The 17,757-nt window shown below is 35.9% G+C and overlaps 1 long non-coding RNA gene across 1 annotated transcript; it reads left to right on the top strand.

The window, feature by feature from the left end:
* The first annotated feature begins 14,021 nt into the window (after positions 1-14,021).
* On the top strand, positions 14,022-15,455 carry LOC149822267 (uncharacterized). The gene is made up of 4 exons (XR_016426176.1): positions 14,022-14,183; positions 14,284-14,530; positions 15,069-15,181; positions 15,435-15,455. It is a non-coding gene; the product is annotated as an uncharacterized LOC149822267 (long non-coding RNA).
* Positions 15,456-17,757: the final 2,302 nt, after the last annotated feature.

The following is a 17,757-nucleotide window of genomic DNA, read 5'->3' as shown; positions in this document are numbered from 1 at the left end:
GAAAAAGTGATCAAAAAAGAAAAAAATACAAAATACACAAAGCACTGAGAAGAGAAAAGGCATGAATGGTTCACTTAATCAAATATTCATTTTGGTCTATGTCGTGGTGGAAAAGCTATGGTCATCTGAATGCTTTTTGGGCAGAGGTTGGATTAGAAAAACGTGTGCTAGGAGAAAACTAATACTTACTTTCCATGTGTATGATATGGAGGCAAGGCTCCGACGATATGTTCACATGAAAGAAAGGTTGGGTGACAAGCGGCATCACCCCTAAATTAGCTTTCATGAAGCGCTTGCTTAACTAGTCACAAACAAGGTGGTAGTAAAAGTGAGGATAAGTCTTTCGAGTCGAAGCCAATAGGTGAAAACTATTTTTATTTCCTATTATAAAGGATTTTTCACTATTAGAATTTAAGTTTGGTGACAAGGTGTTCTAAAATTCATTTTAAGGAAACATTAGTCTATTGTTTCAAAATGAGAACTATAAATAAAAGCAAGGATTTGAGCTTAGTGGGTTTCTTATTCCTATTGATTTCTGAAAGAAAAATAAAAGGACAAAAATTGATTAGATTTAGAAACCGAAATCCAAAGAAAAGTTAAAATAAACATCTAGAAAGAGAAGGATACACTTTTTCCACAATCACAAATTTCAAAATATTTCTTCCAAAATCTTCTCCAAGACATGCAACAGGGGACTTTGAATGATCTAATGATTATAAGATCCATCTCTCTAACCAAGAAGGTGAGTGATAAAAATAGGGGCATGAGCTTGAGTGTTTCCTATAGGAGAGTTTCAAAAGTAAAGGCATCAAGCTTTTTTTTGCTTTTATGTTTTTTTGTTTAGAATGCATCTTTATTTAAAAAATTCAAAAAATGTGTACAAACAAACAACAACTACGCCTTCATCCCAAAACAATTGGGGTCGGCGATATGAACCAAAAAAGAAAATCATTCTGGGTCTTCCACATGAATCCTTCTCCTCCAATCATTTCTATCCAATGTCATGTCCTCGGTGAGGTTCAAAGCATTCATATCCTTTCCTATTACCTCCATCCATGTCTTCCTAGGCCTACCCCGACCTCTTTTAACTAATATATTTTCCCATTTCTCCATTCTTCTAACTAGAGCATCATTAGGCCTTTGCCGAATATGTCCAAACCACCGTAAACGATTCTCTCTCATCTTATTTTCAATGGGTGCAACGCCTACCTTCTTACGTATCTCCTTGTTTTGAATCTTATCTTTTATTGTATTTCCACACATCCATCTCAGCATACGTATCTCTGCTACACTCATTTTTTGAATATGATGTCTCTTGGCATCCCAACATTCTGTACCATATAGTAAAGCGGGCCTAATAGCCGTCCTATAAAACTTTCCCTTCAACCGCAATGGCATTCTACGATCGCACAACACTCCAGTTGCACTTTTCCATTTCATCCACCCAACCTTTATCCTATGATTTACATCTCCATCAATTTCTCCATACTTTTAAATGATAGATCCCAAATATTTGAAACAATCATCCACCGGTATTTCTTGCTCACCAAGCTTCACTACACTCCCATCATTACTTTGTTGCTTACTAAACCGACATTCCATGTATTCTGTCTTACTCTTACTCAACTTAAAACCTCTTGCTTTCAATGTCTGTCTCCATAATTCTAACTTAGCATTAACCCCAGCTCTAGACTCATCAATCAAAACAATATCATCAGCAAATAACATAAACCACGACACATTTTCTTGAATTTATCTCGTAAGCTCATCCATCACTATAGCAAATAGGAAAGGGCTTAAAGCAGATCCTTGATGTAACCCAACCGTTATAGGAAAATTGGTTGTCACCCCTCCACAAGTGCGGACATTGGTTACTACTCCTTCATGCATATCCTTAATTATACTAATGTACTTGAGAGAAACACCTTTCTTCATCATTGTCCACCAGAGAACGTCCCTAGGTACACTATTGTATGCCTTCTCCAAATCAATAAAAACCATATGCAAATCTTTGTTCCTCTCTCTATTTCTCTCAATAAGTTGTCTAAGAAGATGTATAGCTTCCATAGTTGATCTTTTAGGCATAAAACCAAATTGATTCTTTGATATCATGACAACCTTCCTCAACCTAGACTCAATCATCCTCTCTCAAAGTTTCATAGTATGACTCATGAGTTTTATACCACGGTAGTTTGTGCAATCTTGTATATCACCCTTATTCTTATATAGAGGCACCAAAGTACTCTTCCTCCAGTCATTAGGCATCTTATTTGTCCGCCAAATCTTGTTAAAAAGATTTGTCAACCATTCTAAACCTTTTTCTCCCAAGCATTTCCAAGCCTCGATAGGTATACCATCTGGGCCAACTGCTTTTCTTGATTTCAATTTCTTCAAAGCCTTTGCAATTTCTTTATTTTGAATCTTGCGCATGAAGTCACGATTCATCTCATGAAAAAGAATGGAGAAGTCTCCAAGATCTTGAGCATAACTTTCATTAAATAGCTTATCAAAATAATCTTTCCATCTCTCCTTAATCTCCTCATCTTTGACTAAAACCCTTTGTGTTTCATCTTTGATACATCTAACCATACCCAGATCCCTCGATTTCCTATCTCTCATCTTTGCAAGCCTATAAATATCCTTCTCGCCCTCTTTGGTATCCAACTTGTCATAAACCTCCTTATATACCTTATCCCTCGCGTTCCAAACTACTTTTTTAGCTTCCTTCTTTGCTATCATATACTTCTCCAAATTCTCATTATCACGATTCTTACTTAGATTTCTATAACACTCTCTTTTAACCTTAATAGCTAATTTGACATCCTCGTTCCACCACGATGTATCCTTACCTAGAGGTGCACCGCCTTTAGACTCACCCAATACCTCCTTAGCCACCTTTCTCATGCCACCCGCTATCTTATTCCACATTGATTCTGAATCCTCCTCGAGAGACCAGTCAGCTTCCTTAACTACCTGCTCTACAAACATTCCTTGTTTAGCTCCTTTCAGTGCCCACGACTTAATTCTAGGATCTATCTTATGTCTATCCTTTTTGCGGCATTGACTAATTCTAAGATCTAAAATTAAGACTCTATGTTGTGTAGCTACACTTTCTCCTGGTATAACCTTACAATCGATGCAACAACCCCTATCTCTCTTTCTAAGTAGGAAAAAATCTATCTGACTCGTATTAACCCCACTTTTAAATGTTACTAGGTGAGACTCCCTCTTCCTAAACCAAGTATTTGCTAAGATCATATTATAGGACAAACCAAAATCTAAAATCTCTTTTCTCCACTTTCGTTTCTTTCTCCTATACCATAGCCTCCATGGATACTCTCAAATCCGTCCCTACTAATGCCTGCATGCCCATTAAGGTCGCCGCCGATGAAAAGCCTTTCTCCATGAGATATCCCTTGTACTACTCTATCTAAATCTTCCCAAAATTGACGCTTAATGGAATCATCTAAACCTACTTGAGGTGCATAAACACTAATAATATTAATAATATCTGAACCTAATACTAATTTAAAAAGTAAAATCCTATCACCCTTCCTACGGACCTCAACTACATTATCTATAAACTCATGATTCATAACAATCCCTACTTCATTCCTATTCCTATTTATTCCTGTATACCAAATCTTATATCCCCAAGGTTCTATCACTTTTGCTTTCTCACCTACCCATTTGGTCTCTTGTAAACACAAAATATCAATCTTTCTCCTACACATAACATCTACTAACTTTACCAACTTACCAGTTAAAGATCCTATGTTCCAAGTGGCTAACCTAATTTTATGGTCTTGGACTAACTTCTTTACCCCCACTCGTCCAACAAAGTTAGGGAACCCTTGCCTATTTGACACTACACTCGGGCGTCGGTGTGACGCGTCGCTTCCGGGCGATGACCTAGCAACCCTTGCCCATTTATCACTGCCTCCGGGCCCATAGAGTACAACGTGTCGCTCAGTAGGGAACGCCCCAACGAAATTCTCATATTGGTTCATATTCATAGGGTATGACTAAGTTTTTATGCTGGCTGTCACAGGCCTACCGCAACCCTCCTCCTTTATCCGAGCTTGGGACCGGCAGTGTATAACTAAACAGTTATACACAGGCGGAGTTAAAAAATCCAAAAAATGTGTATTTTCATAAAATTCTCCCATGTTCCTTTAAAACTCTAAAAGATTCTCAAGTTTTTCAAAAAAAACACCCCTCATTTTTTCAAAAATGCCCATGTTCTCAAAGACTTTAGCTAAAATCCCCCATTTCTTTCAAAAAACCATGTAGCCATTCTACTTTCCATAAATCTTCAAAAAAAAAATTTCAAAAATCCCTAGATTCCCAAAAGATCCCAAAAAAAAAGGTTTACAAAAAACTTGGAAGTATTTCTTTATTCCAAGAAAGTTCAAATATTTTTTCAAACAACTTATCCTTTTATTCATGGTTCCAAAGTGTGAATATAAAGGAGAATTATAAAAATCATTTGGAAACTTTCTGAAATTTTCTTCATCATGAATAAACCCAAAAAACATTAAAAAAACTAAAAAAATATCACAATTCTATAAAAATCATAAAATTCAAGGGTAAATCTTCAAAAATCAATAGTTTATAACTCATTAAAAAACTTTTAAAAATCCTTAAAAAATCAAGAAAAGTTGTGAAAAATAAGAAAAATATTTCTTTGAATTATCAATAAAAAATCAAATGTTCAAAATGATTCAAAAATCACTAAAATCCTTGAAATTTTTATGAAATTCTGTCAGGCTTATTTCATCCCAGCATGCTCGTAGTAACCAAAAATCAATCATGCTAGATAAAAATCTTCAAAATGAAATTCTCTAAAATCCAGTAAAAGATTCAAAATATTTTATAAAGATCCTTGGATACCTTGATTTTATCCCATCATGGATTTGCCCAAAAAGCTAGATTCCAAGATCCCATTGATTTTGTCCCCTCAACGGAATTTTTGAAAAAACAATCAAAATGAGATAAAAATGATCAAAGAACATATCTAAAAAAACTCAAACCATCTTCAAAAGTCATGACAAAATTTCAAGAAAAATCATCAAAATATTGAAAAAATCTCAAGAAGATCAAAGTCATGATTAAAATCTTCAAAAAATACATGAACTTTCAAGCAAAACAAGAGCAAATCATTAAATTCACATAAGATTCCCATTACTTAAAGGTACCTTCGTAACATGTTTTAAGGAAAGACATCTAGTCTTTCAATCTTTGACTCTCAAGAACAATCTATCTCATGTGAGTAAAAGATTCTCTAAGCAAGATACTATTGGCTGACCACTCGAAACAAGAACCCCTACGCTTTAAAAGAGTATTCAATAAAAGTTGTTTGTCAACAAAAGAATGGAATCCAACAATAAGATGCCCACTAATCAAGGATCAAACTTCTTATGTTTGTTCTATCTTGAGACCGAATGGATCGGCAAGACCCCCATTCTTTCAGGGACCTACATGTGGAACAAGTTACTTGTCTTGAAAAAGCCAACACAAAACATCCTTGTGTCTCGGCATCATGTCCAGCTAGACCCTGGTTCACAAAAGATGAATGCCTAAGACCCTCGTGTAAGTAATCATAAACAAAACAAAATCAACCCCCACCAACCAACAAAAGCTTTTGTCTTTGTATCCTTCTCTCCCGAAGAGAATCTTCAGTTTTAATTGGATCAACTTTTTGGTGCGTAAACTTATTCACGCTCGACAACAAAGAAGGGTATCTATTGACACTAAAAATTTGTTGAGTTTCCAACCAACACACATGTTGGCCCCAACAAATTAAAAAAGTCACATCCATGATTCATTAGAAATGAGATGGCTTGTTCACATTATAAAATATAGTATGTGAATTTAAAGTATTTTCATCACAAAACGATAAATGCTTCACCAAGATACTTTTTTTTGTAGGTTGTCAAGAAACTCTAAGCACAAGAATTACCAAAAATCTTTTTAAAATATGAGAGAGAAACTTTTTACAAAGTTGAACCCCTTTTTCTATAAGAAAAAACCCCAAGTATCTCAAATTTTTTTTTTAATAATCCATAATTTCAAAGGTGTTTTGGGTCTTTTTAACCAAAAAATATTTTTTTGTCATATTTTGGCCAATAAAACATCATTCAAATATTTCACCAAAAATTAAAAGTTTCTAACTTTCAAATAAAACAAAAATCACTTCAATTCAACATCTGAGTGGAAGTTATAACCACAACAAGATGGTTTTCCTAAGAAAAAAAACTCTTTTGAAAAGTAGATCCTACTTCAAGTACATTTTTTAACTTTTAAAACTTTTGAATTTGATTTTTCACTTTAAAAAATATTTATAAAAGAGGAAGTTAGTTTTTCAACACACTAAACCACACATCAATACACTTTCCAGATAGGATGATATCATGATAACCCTGGCGGCAAACCCCAGTTTGCCACCATTTTACGACAAACAAAGGTTTGTCGGCATTTTATGGCAAACAAGGGTTTGCCACCAATTGAATGGTGGAAAACCTTGATTTGCTGCCAAGTTATTGTTTCTATATGTTTTGGGTTAGAGCGAAGGCCTATAAATAAGCCTCCTCTTGCTCATTGCCTCCCATCTTAAGTTTTTTTGCTTCTTGAGCTCTTAGAAAAGAGTTTCTCTCTCTTATGGGGTTTTCATGGGTTTTGGGGGGATTTATTACTTTTCTTGTGCTTGAGCCACCTTGAGTTTTCCAAAATCCTTCTCTCTCTCTCTCTCTCTCTCTCTCTCTCTCTCTCTCTCTCTCCAATCCATCTTATGTGGAACCTATGCATCTTTTCACTCCCATGGAGGGTGCTCTGAGGTATAATCCTACACTTATCCATTTTTTTATTTTCTTGGGTTTTTTTCACAAGAATTTCATTTTCTTAGAATCTTTATTCCAAGATTATTCAATTTGTGTGAAAGCCCCTTTTCCTATAAGAAAATCTTCGACTAGAGACCAAAAACTCTATCAAAAGCACTTCCTATATGACTCAGGATGTGATTACTTTGTCAGATTCATCCCAATAAGGGGCTAGGGCTTCTAAGAATCCTGAGTAAGTTTCTTGTCCCTCTCTTTCTATTCTACTTTCTTGTATTTTTTCTAGATACCTTGATTATGCACCACATTTTTTTAACCTACACATATTTTCATCCTGCTTGATGTTTGCCTGAGTGGGACCACCTCTCAAGGCTTACTTCATAGGTTCTATCTTAAGGCATTCAAGAAAATAGAGGACTTTTCTCAATATGGATCTCAACCTTGATATGATTATACCTACCATTTTAAAGGGAACAATTGGCCCCAACAAACTAAAAGAGTCACCACCATGATTCATTAGAAATGAGATGGCTTGTTCACATTATAAAATATAGTATGTGAATTTAAAGTATTTGCATCACAAAACATGAAATACTTCACCAAGATACTTTTTTTTGTAGGTTGTCAAGCAACTCTAAGCACAAGAATTACCAAAAAAACTTTTTAAAATATGAGAGCGAAACTTTTTACAAAGTTGAACCCCTTTTCCTATAAGAAAAAACCCCAAGTATCTCAATTTTTTTTTGAATAATCCATAATTTCAAAAGTGTTTTGGGTCTTTCTAACCAAAAAATATTTTTTTGTCATATTTTGGCTGATAAAACATCATTCAAATATTTCACCAAAAATTAAAAGTTTCTAGCTTTCAAACTGAACAAAAATCACTTCAATTCAACATATGAGTGGAAGTTATAACCAAAACAAGATGGTTTTCCTAAGAAAAAAAAACTCTTTTGAAAAGTAGATCTTACTTCAAGCACATTTTTTAACTTTTAAAACTTTTGAATTTGATTTTTCACTTTAAAAAATATTTATAAAAGAGGATGTTAGTTTATCAACACACTAAACCACACGTCAATACACTTTCCAGATAGGATGATATCATGATAACCTTGGCGGCAAACCCCAGTTTGCCACCATTTTATGTCTAACAAGGGTTTGCCAGCAATTGCATGGTGGAAAACTTTGATTTGCTACCAAAGTTATTGCTTCTATATGTTTTGGGTTAGGGTGAAGGCCTATAAATAAGCCTCCTCTTGCTTATTGCCTCCCATCTTAAGCTTTTTTTACTTCTTGAGCTCTTAGAAAAGAGTTTTTCTCTCTCTCTCTTGTGGGGTTTTTCATGGGTTTTGGGGGGATTTCTTACTTTTTTTGTGCTTGAGCCACCTTGAGTTTTCCAAAATCCTTCTTTCTCTCTTTTTTCAATCCATCTTATATAGAACCTATGCATCTTTTCACTCCCATGGAGGGTGCTCCGATGTATAATCCTACACTTATTCATTTCTTTATTTTCTTGGGTTTTTTTCACAAGAATTTCATTTTCTTAGAATCTTTATTCCAAGATTATTCTATTTTGTGCGAAAGCCCCTTTTCCTACAAGAAAATCTTCGACCAGAGACAAAAAACTCTATCAAAAGCACTTTCTATATGACTCAGGATATGATTACTTTGTCGGATCCATCCCAATAAGGGGCTAGGGCTTCTAAGAAGCCTGAGTAAGTTTCTTGTCCCTCTCTTTCTATTGTATTTTCTTGTAATTTTCTAGATACCTTGATTATGCACCACATTTTTCTAACTTACATATATTTTCATCCTGCATGATGTTTGCCTGAGTGGGACCACTACTCAAGGCTTACTTCATAGGTGCTATCTTAAGGCATTCAATAATATAGAGGAGTTTTCTCAATATGGATCTCAACCTTGATCTGATTATACCTACCATTTCATAGGGAACAGTCGAATCTTGTACATGTGGGCAAACCTCATCACTTGTTGTAATGGAGTCAAGTTTTATAAATCTTTTCTAAAAAACCTTTCAAAAATCAATAAAATTTCATGTTGGTAAAAATTTTCATCAACGAACTCTGATACTACTTGATGTAAGTTTGTCACTTGATTTACAGAAAACCTACCAAAAATTATAGTTATTTAAAAATATCTAACTTTATCTAAGAAAGCAAGGAAATAACAAGAAAATTAAGGAAATTAAGTGAAATAAATTAAAATTTTAAATAAACTGGATTTATCTCATCTAAACTCTTCCTAAACTCCTAGATTTCTCATTTTTTATAAATGAGGATTTTTAGTCACAATCAAAACAGACTACCTAATTGATAAACTATTGAATTTCTCACCATCATTATCATGCTTTTTTGGATGGCATTGCAAATCATGTATCTTTGTCAAGTGCCCACAAGGGTTGTGCACACCTAGCTAGGTAGGTTAGCTTAAGACGTTCAAGTTGAAGGACATCATGGGTTTCATACCCAGGGTACCGACACAGTAGGATCACAGTGCTCCAAGGGGGCGGCCTTGGGGTTTCCTACCATTATGAGTGGCAACCATATCTCGGTAGGACTTCAACAAGTCTTTTGTAACACCCCGATCTGAAACCTCGGGAGTCCAAGTCTGGTTGGTATTACTTTCTAGAGAAAAAAGCATACAGAGTTTACACAGAGAAAATATGACTACTTTTTTTTCTAATAAACTCATTTTCTTTAACAAAGTTCATAATATCCATGAAAGTTGTTAGTGTATTAGTCTGATCAAAAGGCATCACCAAAAACTCACAATGGTCATATCTTAATCGAAAAGTCATTTTAGCTCTTTCTTGATTTTCAGCTGATGGTAACCCGATCGCAAATCCAACTTCGAGAAGCATGCAACTCCTTGTAGTTGATCAAACAAGTCATCAATTCACGACAATGGATATTTATTCTTGATGGTCACTGCGTTCAATTACCGATAATTTATACACATTCACAGTGATTCCTCATTCTTTTTTATGAACATAATTGGAGTACCTCAAGGAGATATTGATGGTCGTATAAAGGAAAAGCATACAGAGTTCACACAAAGAAAACATGGCTATTTTTTTTTCTTTTTCTAATAAACTCATTTTCTTTGACAAAGTTCATCGTTCATAACATACAAAAATAATAATTACATGAGTGTTCAATGACAAGAAATAAAACTAACAAGTACTTTGTTGCACAGCCAGAGTAGTTGATCACATCCTGCCTACGTTAGTGTGTCTGGAACCTACAATTGTAATTATACAGAGAGTGAGTCTACAACTTAGTAAAGAATATTTATAAGTAATAAATGACTTTAACTTATAACTATAGTGGACTCTAAGCCTCTGATTTGAGTTTAGTTTTCGACACACTACACAAGGTTTGTATATTTTAAATTGTTTCCTTAACTCTTTCAATTTAACACTTACTCATATCAGACTATAATACTAGGTCAGCTATACCGATCATAATTGTCTATGAGCGTAGCAACCCATGTAGAATACCCCAATTTTATATTATTGGTCAGACTATAAACCCTACGCTCTCAGTGATCCCTAAATCACCAGGCACTATAGTTAAACAAAAAGAAGGACCCACTGGTAGCTAGTTGGGAGGTCAGACTTAAACTCGGCATCGTTCACGCTACATCCATGGTTGTCTAGAGCCTCAGATACTGTGTGAATATAAAACCTAAGTCATATTTTAAGTTCATCACTTCGAACTTTACTCTAAAGCTCGTGTTTCACTCATTCTCTCATGAGTGCAATCATGAAATAATCATGACGAACCTCATTCTCAATCTCAAAATGATATTAGAGATCACACTTTATATTATACTAAGCATGCAATAAGGTAGAGTCTACATTATTAAATCACCGGCGGCCGACTCTCTATAGTGATTACACTCTGACCGCGAACCATGTAGCCCTTTTTATAGGTCGCCACTTTCGAGATTCAAGAGGTTAATCATGCTAATCTCAATATAAATTCAAACGACATGACCAAATTCAAGAGACTCAAGGCTAATCACAATCTTATCACAATGCATGTTATTTGAAGATTATAACATAAATATGTTATCATAAAACAATCACTCTCTAATATGCATGACATATTACGACTGACGTGTACATATAGTCATCTCATTGCAATTAACTCATGCATGGTCATTCTATACATATCATGTTCACACGCAAGAGCTACATTTCTAAACATGCTAATATATAACAACAATAATAACATGCAACACAATATGATTTATTTACAACTAGGATTACTTATAATATCCCTTTCCTCGAATGTGAATGTTGTACTTTGGTCGTAACAAAGTGTCAAGTGGTTCTAACAATAGAACCTGATCATCACACAAGTATGTTCATGTTAATACACATATATTGTTTATATTTTGACAGAATTATCAAAATACCCCTTTCGAGTTGACTCATCATACATTGATTTTTGCACCCCTAGTTTGAACAGAACCATAGGATAAAAAGATTTTTCTCTACGATACAAGTCCAACACACCAAACCTCACTCAATTTCGAGTTTATGGTGCAAAGTTATGCTTGTTTTACTTAATCGGATATTGGGTACATACAAGAATAATTTGGTTATTTCAACTCTTATTATTTGACCTGACTCATCCTAAGTCAAAAATAGGTTCGGTCTGAGTTTAGAGTACTAAGTTTACTGAACCTAGTCTTGACCCAACTGGGTTTGGTTTGAAACTCAATTGAATTCTCAAAAATTTATTAATAAATTACAAATTGAATCCAGATCCAATTTTGATCTAGGTCTAGAATTGTCATACTAGATCTAGACTCAGTTCTGATATGGATCCAGAACTGATCTATTCAGCTATGGATTGGATCTAGATCTAGCTACATATTGATTCAAGAACTGATTCAAATAGTCTTGAACTAGATCTAGATTTAGATCCAGTTTTGACTTGAATTCAATATTATTCCATGTACTCCATACCAGATCCATACCCAATTTTTGTCTAGATCTGCTTCAACTTGAATCAATCCAGACTGACTTAATCGAACTAGACCCAGATCCGGTCTCTGGTAGTTTCTAAGGCAACATCTTTTGTCTGTGGCAATTTCTCTTTGTTATAAAAAAAAAAAAAAACAGAAAGTTTTTGCATTAAGTTGTTAACAAGTCAGAATATTGGAAAGCTAGCTGCAAAGTGAAATTAAATTGTTAACCCAGATTGTGACGATTAAGGGGGCTTGAGCGTGGAAGTTGTGGCTAAGTAATCGAGTTAGCTTAGATAAATTCCATATCTAGATAAGCCTGAGATTTAATTAATGACCCTTCTCTATGGATGAAATGAGACTTCAAGACTTACCTTAAGCCCATTTTCTTTTATATATATAAAAAAGAGGTTTGAATGCATTCAGTACCCATATCGCTATTTTGCTTTATTGATGCATTTCAAATCTTATTTGGATCTAACTCGTAATTCAACTCAGTGGTTGAACCTCTGCAATCAGAATTGGATACAATCCAATTTGATCCCTGGTACATCTATAGTGTCCATATGAATAAATGTAAAGGCCCATATAGCAAACATTTATAAAGGACATGAAACGGGGATGAAGGCGGGGGTGGAGGTTAAAATCCATCCCCGCCCGGGATGGAGGCAGGGATGGATGTTCTAATCTTGAGGTGGGGCGGGGGTGGAGACCTTGTCCCCCGCCCCGCCCCACTGCCATCCCAAGCTAAGGTCATTCGGCTTGTTTACCAACATTATCCAAGGACATCGTGAGCTCAAAGCTCATGGGAGCTAGGGATGCAAATGGGTCGGATCCAGGATGAAGGTTTTGCAATTGTTTGCTGTTTCGGATCCCGATTCCTGTATATATATTTTCAGCTGTTTCGGATCCAAACTGTTTGCATCCCTAAGGGAAGCATGTGCTTTGCGAAACCGAGTTTATTCCCCTAATGGACAAAGGGCACCTAGGGTTTTTACACCAATGAAGTGGCAAGTGAGCGATGTGGTTTTCATCAGTTATATATTAAAAAGGGAAAAACATTTCTGATGTTCCATTTAACCAAACGTTTTTTATACTGTTTTGGAATTTACATCCAAACCCGAATCCAACTGCAACCAAATAAGTGTTCAAGTGCGTCCCATTCGGTAAAAATAGATAATCAAAGTCTATTCAGACCATATCCATAAATATCAGTCATTTTCTGAAAATATCTCGATTTTATCACAAGTTCTTCATAATTTGATATAATCACAAGAAAAACACAATATTTTCAAAATATCACATACTTTGAAAATGTAGTATTTCTATTGCAATATTTATCACATTATTAAGTCAATAGCTATGTTTCCGTATATTTTTATTTTCAATGTTTTTCTTATTTTTTATTTTCTTATATATTTTTAAAATTTAAATATACCAAAATGACCTAAGATTTTTCTGAGAAAAATGAAAAAATTAATTTATACCAAGATTTTCCTGTGTCAATAAATTTTAAACATATCTATGAAAAAATATGTAAAAGATTAAGAAAGACTAAAAATATAAACATATAAATGCCAAGTTAATATCGTGATAAAAGCACATTTTATTTTAATAAAGCATATTTTGAAATTGTTATGTTTTTCAGGATTATATCAGTTTTTTAGATTCTCGTGCTCAAACTTGGTTCAGGTCAAGAGTCAGTTTCTGACGTTACTTGTTTTAAATTCAGGGTGTATTCAGGTCTGGACTGTCAGTATGCTTCCTTCCTGCCGACTAGGTATGTCAATAGGTCGGATCTGGTTTGGATTCAGGTGGGATTGGACCTGGATCTCATTTGAGGTGGTGATACCGGGTATGGATCTGGGCTCAATAGAACCCACTATAACGTAAATCATAGTCGGGTCATATAAGAAATACATAAACCAGACCCAAACCTTATCCGGTAAAGTAATAATTCTTTACATCGAAAATTGTGGACTCGGGTCGAGCCGGAGTCTGGTATGAAATTTCACAAACCATACCCTACCCCAAATATTATTCAGACCCTTTGGATCCGATCCGGATTTTAATCCGACCTCCTTCTTTTTAAGGTCAAACTTTAACCTTATAGGGTTTGGTATGGGTCAGGCCCGGATCAAACCCGGCCCATTGACACCCCCTACTTCCGAAGGGAAAAATGCTCACATTGCCAAGGCGGTTACGTAAAAACATGAAAACAAGGGTGACAAGGTGTCTCATCTCACCTCCGCACAAGGTTAGCCCTTAAAAGGAGCGGCATGAACAAAATGGGGAAGCATCGAAAACAGTAAGGCAGGGCCAAAGCAGAGTCTCCACACGTACTCGGAGGTATGTAAACACTTTGCATTCCAAATGTTCGGTGAAATGTCCAATCCAAGTGTTTTTGTTTTTTGTTATGTTCCCCTATTAATCCAGGTTTATACTCTAGATGGGGTAAAGGGATATCGATCTTATGTGGCCTTGTTGGGGCGCCCACATCCTCCCAACGAGCACCGTCGGCTTTGACAACGGCAAAGCTGTCAAGGTCTTTATTGAAATTTACTCTCAATCTCACTGTCACATTCTGTAAGTCCTTGTGAGCACGCAGCGGAAGTAGTGAGACGAGACAGAACTGCGTGCCCGTTACACTGTTGATCGCCAAGGGCACTGGCTATAAATCACAGCTGATATGTTCGGTAATCTCAGATTTCTCTATGTTCGGTAACTGTATATTATTCAATGTCTTTTATCTTATTTAATTTAGTTTTTCTTGTTTAACTGTTACATAACACATGCCATTTAACTTGGGAGAGTCACAATCGTTTGGAGTGGCTCTTCCAACGGTTGTTTATGGCCACATGATCTTACACATTCTCTTTCGGCATGATGCAGGAGCATGGTAGAAGACCCGGATTCATAAGGGTTCATTTTTAGATTTTAGTTTTTAGATATTTGTATTTGGATACCTAATCACTATGCTTGATTCATATATTTAATATAAGTTTTTTTAGAAAGTTATCATAATAGAGAGTTTATTTTATTTAGAATTAGGTAAAATCTCATCTATTTATAGTTTCTCTCTGTAGATAGACAGTTGATTGAGACATGAATTCCATTAATTATTTAATTTCTATTTTTTTTTTTTTTTGCATTTTTCTTTAATTTTCTGCTTTCCCTTAATTTTGCAGTTGGTTAGAATAATCTGGTAAATCTGACCTCAGATTTATATCACAGCGGCACTGTGTCTGGCGTGAAGCTTGTCCTGTCGTCACCTTCTTCTTGGGTCCTGCCAACACCATCCTGGTTCCTTGCTTTCACCGTGGCTTTGCTGCCACAGAGAAAAACAGGTAAAACTCTATCAGCTCTGTTGTAACAGTGTAGAACCTCTCTCCTTATAATCCTCCGTTTTGTGGGTCTCAAATAATCTTATAGAAAGGGAGAATATACAGTTGTTTTTGTTATATGTAAACTCTACCCAAAGGGTGCTTGAATGTAGATGGGATTATGTGAGAATTCACAAGTCCCAGCTCATCCAAGTTTTCAAAACAAGTTGGCATCTTTTGCAGCAACAGATCATCATGTTCTCGTCATTCATTTTAGGAGGCAAGCCAGACGGGCTGTAGATCGGAAATGGAGAACACCACCCGGTGCAGAATCAACACATTGCCTGATTCAGTTCTAGTGCACATACTCTGCTTTCTCCACATCCAAGCTGCAGTAAGAACCAGCATTTTGTCCAGGAGATGGAGGTACCTCCGGACAGCTATTCCCACCCTAAAATTCAATGACAAAGACTTCCCTCTGCCCAAAGAGCAGCAGCTACAACACTCTCCACACGAGCGAACTGATATCTTCATGGTTGTGAATCAATTCTTGTTGAGCCATGATGGATGCCTTCGCAGCTTTAGTCTCTGCGTGACTTTGAGAAAGGATTCTGAGAGAAGACTCCTCGACAATTGGATACGCCATGTTGCTGCAGTAAAGAAAATCGAAGAGTTTAGTCTCGAAACTCGCCTCGAGGATAATCTCATTGGATTGTATCAGCTGCCTCTTGACTTGTTTGACTGCAGGTCCATATTGCATTTGAAGTTGAGGTATTGCTATTTTGATCCTCCAGAAGGTAGTGAACTAGTTCTACCCTTCCTTAGGAGCCTAAGTCTGTACGGTGTTTGTCTGTCTGGAGAAGAAATTTTCAACATTCTTCATGGTTGCCCAAGGCTGGAAAGCCTTGCACTGGAAAATTGTTCAGGAGACACAGATGTCATCTTGATTTCTGCACCTCAACTCGTGAGCTTGGTCCTTGTGAACTGTGAATTTACAACATTAGAGATTTCAGTGCCATGTCTACAATTCTTCGAGTTCGATTGTCGTTCTAGGTCGGCTCATTATGGATGTTTAAGCGAACTTACTGGGTGTCTTGATCACCTAAAGACTCTCAAGGCCTGCACCTGCTTTTTTGAAGTGAGTCATGTTTGTCTCTTCATTTCTTTTGGAGGAACAGATCAGGTGATAAGACTTGCATGCATCGCAACCATTCATCACTGTTATTGCCACTGTCCATTGTAGCAACCAGAGGGCCCATTGTATCACTATTTTGTGATGCCATGAACTTTGGCTCGCTTAATGCTGCAATGGGCGGTGATGGAATGATAATGATGCCCTATCACCTATGGTTGGCGATAAGGTATCGCGTGATCCATCCTCTAATTTTTTAGTTTATTCTTTCTTTACTTCTGCTGTTGATTGTCATGAGTAGACTATGATATGGTCACAAAATCAATTCATCATTCTCCTACTGCAACGTGAGTGTTAACAAAAGAAAATGGTTTCATGATGGTCATGTTGTGTTTGATGAACAAGTACAGTTGGCATTCACAACATACCATCTTGACTTCACACTTGGGAGCAAACCATGAAGGAGCCCTTTGTGGGGCAACTGCAGGCTCCTTATGCAATGATTTTCTAACTTCATTTTCACTTGTTTTCAAACTTCATTTTCACTTGTTTTCAAAAGTTATTTTTAAAATCTCATCATTTGCTTTCTAGAAAACCAAAACTTCTCAGAGTTCTAGTCGAATTAGGACTCTTCCTCAGAGTCCAAGTCAGATCAGCACTCTGAACCAGACTTCAATTTCTACCTTGTTTTCACCTGTTTTCCAAAATTCGCTCATTTGTTTTCTCAGAAAGTTCAAAATTCTAAGAGTTTTAGTCAAACCAGAATTCTGTCCCAGAGTCCCAGTTGGATCAGGACTCTAATTCTGTTTTTTGTTTTCAGAGTGCTTTTACCTATTTTGCGAAAAGTTTTTAAAACCTTCTTGTTTATTCAAAATTTTAAGAGTCCTAGTCGAATTAGGACTCTGTCTCCAGAGTCCCAGTTGGATCAGAACTTTGTTCTGATTTCATTGCTCGTTGCTATTTTCACTGGTTTTTGAAAATTCTTTGATATGCCCTTTAGAAAATACCAAAAATCTAGAGTTTCAGTCCGATCAGGACTCTGATCCAGAGACCTAATCCGATCAAGACTCCATCTTGATTATGGTTTCTATCTTCATTCTCATTTTTCTCTACTTGTTTTCAAAAATTAGTTCATTTTGCAGAGTTTCAGTTGATTCAGGACTCTATTTCAGAGTTTCGGTTGAGTTAGGACTCTAACCCTGACTGTATTTTCCAACTTATTTTCAGCAGTTCTGAGAAAATCCTTTAAAAACCTCTTTGTTTGGCTTTTAAAAAACTAAATCTCAGAGTTTTAGTTGGTTTAGGACTCCGGTCCAGAGTTTCAGTCCGCCTAGGACTCTATTTTCAAAACCTCTGAATTTCATCTGTTGATTTTAACTCCATTTTAAAACCATTTTCAGTCTTTATTTCAACTTTTTCAAAACTATGATGTGGGGCCCACCTAGTTGGCGTCGTATCTGGAAGAGTC

The sequence above is a fragment of the Nuphar pumila genome, chromosome 11 (genome assembly GCF_984573655.1).
Source record: "Nuphar pumila chromosome 11, dmNupPumi1.hap1.1, whole genome shotgun sequence".
NCBI classification, from domain to species: Eukaryota; Viridiplantae; Streptophyta; class Magnoliopsida; order Nymphaeales; family Nymphaeaceae; genus Nuphar; species Nuphar pumila.
Note: the sequence above shows the minus strand (reverse complement) of the source record. Positions and strands in the feature narration are given on the sequence as shown.